This window comes from Sphaeramia orbicularis, chromosome 10 (assembly GCF_902148855.1).
Source record: "Sphaeramia orbicularis chromosome 10, fSphaOr1.1, whole genome shotgun sequence".
Classification (NCBI taxonomy): Eukaryota; Metazoa; Chordata; class Actinopteri; order Kurtiformes; family Apogonidae; genus Sphaeramia; species Sphaeramia orbicularis.
Window position 1 is genome coordinate 42,347,888 of NC_043966.1, and position 5,675 is coordinate 42,353,562.

The following is a 5,675-nucleotide window of genomic DNA, read 5'->3' on the forward strand; positions in this document are numbered from 1 at the left end:
CATTTCTTGAGCCCCTTTGTTCTTTTGTTTTGTTTGTGAAGCGTCTTTGAGTGTCCAAAAAGGCGCTATATAAGTGTGATGTATTATTATTATTATTGTTATTATTATTATTATTGTTAGCACCATGGCACTGACAAGAGAATTAACCCATATGTACCTATTATTAATGATGGGTGACACCTTCTAGCATTGGGCTGGAAGTGCTAACCGCTACTCTACTGCACCGCCCTGTATGTGTAATATATGTATCGTATGTGTAATATGTAGATCAGTATAGTAACTGTACAACAGTTCTTGAATGTAAAGGAACAAAAGGTTCACAAGGTAGACATGTCATCTCTGCCTACACCCTTCAACAAGTCAAATTGTGTTCACACTTGGAGTTATGCTTTAAACAAAACTACATCAAAGGAACTGGTTTCCAAGCATTGCCCTGAGACGGATGTATCTGTAGCACCACCAGAACCAAGTCAACAGGTCTGACAGCAGAAATGCTCTGATTTGTAGGAATCCTGTGATTTAAAGGGAAAAAAGCAGGTACATGCCCCTGGCAAAGTGTGAGGGTTCAAAAACATGATGCAGCTCCTTTCCCTGTGATTGATGCTGAGTTCTTATTCTTTGCCTTAAACAAGATGAACTTTTAATTTGACAGTTGTTTAAGTTTATTATTAGTATAAAGATGTAATGATGCAATTCAGCTTTAAAACCATTTCACATACATCGCTGTTCAAGATTTTGCAGCTTTGTGGATATATCAAGAATGTAAGACTTCTCACTCATGTCGCTATTTCTAAGGCTACATTTAGACTGCAGGCAAAAGTGGCCCAAATTCGATTTTTTTTGCCTGTATGTGACCTGTAGTCGATCAGGTAAAGACAGTTTGAACCAAGGTTATAATAGTTTTGTTTTTTTCATTATAGTTTAGTTTTATTTAGTTTAGACTTTTTTTTCTCTAATTCAGTTAGTTTTAATTTGTTTTAGAGCAGGTTTGCTTGTTTTTATTAGTTTTTTCCTAAATGCTTAGTTTTAGTTTAATTTTAGTTTTGTCGTATCTTTTGTCTTCTTCACCGTTGTATTCAAACTAATCCCAGACAGGACTCTGCTGCTTTCTCCCAACTTTTTTCTCCATGTTTCTAGGTAGAGTGGGGACCGGAAGACGACTAAACGACAAGTGACGACAAGTGATGGACTGTGAAGTACTGTATGGGGCCGCTAGCTAAAATTGCTAGAGCATGATAAATCGCTTTCGTATCAGTCTGACGCTGATAAAAAGACGAAAACGAAGGGTATTTTATCCATAATTTTTATATGTTTAAGTTAGTTTTGTCAGCACACTATACAGTTTCAGTTAATTATAATATATATATTTTTTTAATTGTAGTTTTTATTTATTTCAATTAACGAAAATGTTTTTTCAATTCTAGTTTTCATCATTTCGTTAGTTTTCGTTAACGATAATAACCTTGGTTCGAAAATTACAAATTCAATTTTTACAATCCGACTCAGGCCACTTTCATGCGTGGTCCTAAATCCGATATGTATCTGATATTTTACAATGCAGCTTCAGTCTGAACAGCCACGTCGCATTTATCTGACCTTTATGTTATTGAAATGCGACAAACGTCACAATTCTGCGTCCCTGGAGTGTTACTTCGGTAAACACAGTGTGTGCCTGCACGGTCATGTATTACATCAGGACCTCTTTTGCACATGTGGGTCACTTAAGGGTCGCATTCAGTTCGTATTCAAAATGAATAAAAGTCACATTTAATGTGTAATATGAACGAGCACACACAAAAAAACGTATTTCACCAAAAGATCTGAATTGTGCATTAAGACCTACTGTCTGAATGTAGCCTAAGAGCGTTGTATTGATACAATGACTTGTTTTTATAGTGAATTATAAAATCAGGTGATTAAAGGACCTCCATTCTTTGGTAACTGAATCTGGGTTATATGTAGTATTCATATTTTCAAACTCTCAAAAGAGAGCAAAAGTCACACAGTATACATCTGTGTTATAGTATCATCATTTTTTTCCCTTTTAAACATAAAATTGATCAGTCAAAATAACACTCTCTTAACATCTCTCACATGCTGCATCAGCTGATAGTTTATATTGTAGCTCTGTTAGCTTAGCTCTGTGAGCTTAGCTCTGTTTTTACACAAAACAGCCACAGTAAAACCCCAGTTTTCTGTACAGTTTGTGTTGTCAATAGCAGCACAAAAGATCTGTTTGGAATCGTCCAAACAAGGTCAGAACTGACACAGTTTAGTCTGAACCATGGATCAACAAACAAAAGCAAACATATTAACTTTAGACTCCCCAGGGTAGAAGAAACACTGCCATTTCAAAAAAAAAAAAACAAAACAAAAAAAACCACAGCTATGCCCAGTGGAGAAAACAGAGGTGCCTTTATTATTTTTTTTCTTAAACTTTTTCCACTTCCCTTCACTTTGAAAGTTATTTCTTACCTGTCATCATCCCCATCTTAGCCTTGGTGTTTGTTTTCAGTCCCTTGGGAGAATGACTTTTTAATATTTTAAAGTAGAAATACTACATATAACTCCATTAAAATAACAGCATATTTCCACTTATTCTGACATACCTATAATAAATGTTTTTTTTCCTAAATAGTTCTTTTTTTTAATACATACTTTTTGTAATATTCTTAGCAATTTACAGTTTGGACCTGATTTTATTTCACAGAAGAGCTATAGGCTAACTCAACCAAGGCTACAGACTGACTCAGTGTTGGGCTATATATTCCACAGCTAGGCCTTCAGTTGTGTTCTACCAGACTGAATTCACCTTCAGTACTATACCTTCAAAGTTATTACAAATAACCTAATATAATAGGGTGTTGCATCACAGATGGGTATCTGAAGTTGCAAGAATGAACTACATTACTAAAGCAATGAACCCAATGAACCCAGCTCAGCAGTTCTCCTTTCACTACAGCTACAGCTGAACCACACATCTCAAGAATCATCATTTACTGAGTGAAATCATAAAAAAACCCATCAAAATGTTAATAAAATATATTATACTCACCAAAACTGTTTATTTTGTCTGCCACCAAATCCATTTTCTGCTCTTCTGTCGGCCATTGTGGGTTTGGAAAAAGTCCAAACTAATATATTTTAGCTTATGCAAGTGGTTACAGATGCAGTTCACCAGCTGAGTTCACTCTATGTCCATCCAATCAAATGACGTGAAAAGGCAGACATTATAGGAGACATGGTGGCCAAGTCGTAAGATGGTCGCGATGGTCTTGTGAGCCAAAAATCAGACAGTCAATCCCCATTTTCTTTTAGAAACAGGTAGTGTGGCCGAGTGGTCTAAGGCGCTGGATTAAGGCTCCAGTCTCTTCGGAGGCGTGGGTTCAAATCCCACCACTGCCATTGGAATTTATACGTCCTTTAACTCCAACTGGTCAAGGCAGATGACCATCCTCCAGAGTTGGATTCTAACTGTTGAAAGGAAGCGTTTCTCTACCACTGTTGCCAAGTATTTGCTCCTGGAGGATTCTGTTGGTGTTTGGTTTAGACCAGTTCTAAATGTCAAGTGCCATGAGAAAACTTTGGTTATGATGTTGCACTATATAAATGAAATTTGATTGATTGATTGATTGTGGGCCTGCTAGATGGCCTCTATGTGGTCAACATGAACTCTGATTGGTTAAAGCAACATGTTCATTTGCATTTATTTAATCTACAGACATCTGTACTGTTGATTCTTAAGGCAGATTTCTTTTACCCGGCAACACATAATGGCTGAAATATGATTGGATGAACACACATACACTATCAGAAGCAGTGCACCCAAGAGAAATGCTACGAGATGAAAATAATAGACTTAAAGCTATACCGTATGATGTGGCATTTTTACACTTTTCTTTTGTCATCTTAAAATGCTCCTAATAAGCATGTCTCAAACTAAAATGTAAAAGAAATCCACCAGGTACTGAAACTTAAAAATGTTTATTTCGCAAATATTTCTGATAAAAGTCTGACCAATCATTTTATTCAGTCCGAATGAAATAATTGGCTGAACCTGGCTGAGCCTCCTGTCAGTCATCCATTACGGCCATCCAGCATCCGATCCATTATTTCTGTCTTCGCATATCAGATGTGGAGACGCTTCACTGTCGCTGCTTCTCCTGTCACTGACCACAGTCTACTGTCTAGGATGTGAATGGATAGAACTGAAATGCACATGAAGGGAAAAAACTGATTTATTAACAGAAACAACAACCAAGGGGAACAAACAGGAGTGAAGAATGAGTGAAGGATGGAGATAAAAGTCTGGAAGTCTGGTGTACTGGACTAAACAGGTCTGCACAAAGCTCAGCTTTTATGACTGTGGGACTCATACATGTACATGTACTTGGTGTCACACAATGTAGGATGATGTAGGATGATAAAGGTATGGACTATGAAACTTCAAATGTCCACGGAAAATTCGCGGAGGCCGTGCGTTCACAGTGCGCACGCCCATCGCCTGGGCACTTCATCTCCGTGGTGCAGTGAAGACACTGACCCATCGCTGCACGGACCAGACCCTTAAATAGAGGGTCTACTGATGAAACAGGAGCCACAGGCCCGCGGCAGGTGGAAGATGTGTCTGATTACTTAGGGAGGGGTCCGCGGACACACCGAAGCGGACCGGACCTCTGCTTCCACCTCTACTTCCTCCTCCACTTCCTCCACGCACATCAGGTGAGAGGAGGTGAGAGGAGGGGAGCCTCATAGCTCAGGCAGAGGGAAGTGGGCGGGGCTTTGGCGGGAGGAGGGTTGTTCATGTTCAAACTTTTACTAAGTGCTGTGAGACATGCCATATCGGTAGCTTTAAGGCGGCCATACACTGTGCGATTTTAGAGACAATTTCTCACTCGTGCGACTATTTCTGGGATCGGGCCAGATGTGCCTCTAATCGTGTGTCGTGCTTCGTGCAGTGTACATGGGGTAAAGAGAAGCCATTAACACCTCACGACCAGCAATCGTGTGTTCGCAAGGAAAACGGAGCTGTTTGAAATCCTGCTCGCTCCTCGTGAGGGTATCGCATTGTCAAAGCAGTGCCACGAGGCCAAGTGCCTCAAATTCTCACACTGTGCATGCACAAATACAATAATAGCCAGCTACTGTAAGCTAATTCTAAGCTAACAGTAGCTGGCTATTGGCCTTGTGCAGTTTAGCTTTTGCATCTTACCTCTAGTTCCGCTGTAGGACTGACAGCCCATACTGTCCACGTCTGGACAACCAATTCCTGCACCTAACACGTCGTCGTCTTTTCTTCTTTTTTGATTCCCCGCAGATAATGGCACATATTGCCAAAGCAGCTCGTTGGTTTTTGTTTAGCACTACCATTTCATGACTCACGCCAATACACAATTGTCTATGCACTTTCAGATTCCTTGGTATTTTAACGTTGTATTTCCGGATACAACACTCGAACATGTGGTGCGTCCTCTGGTGTATGGTCCTACAGTGTGAGCAGTCAGGTCGCATACGAGCATCGGTCCATACAGTGTGAGAACATGAATCGTGAGCCTGACTTAACAATTGATTCGCACAGTTTGAGATGTAGCTGCGTGCAACGATCAAAATAACCACACAGTGTATGGCCGCCTTTACTGGCCCTGACAACCCACAACTAGTCTGACTTTGGTAAC

At 39.7% G+C, this 5,675-nt stretch overlaps 1 non-coding gene across 1 annotated transcript; it reads left to right on the forward strand.

The window, feature by feature from the left end:
- The first annotated feature begins 3,323 nt into the window (after positions 1-3,323).
- Positions 3,324-3,405, forward strand: trnal-aag (transfer RNA leucine (anticodon AAG)). Its single transcript has one exon. It is a non-coding gene; the product is annotated as a tRNA-Leu (tRNA).
- The last annotated feature ends 2,270 nt before the right edge of the window (positions 3,406-5,675 follow it).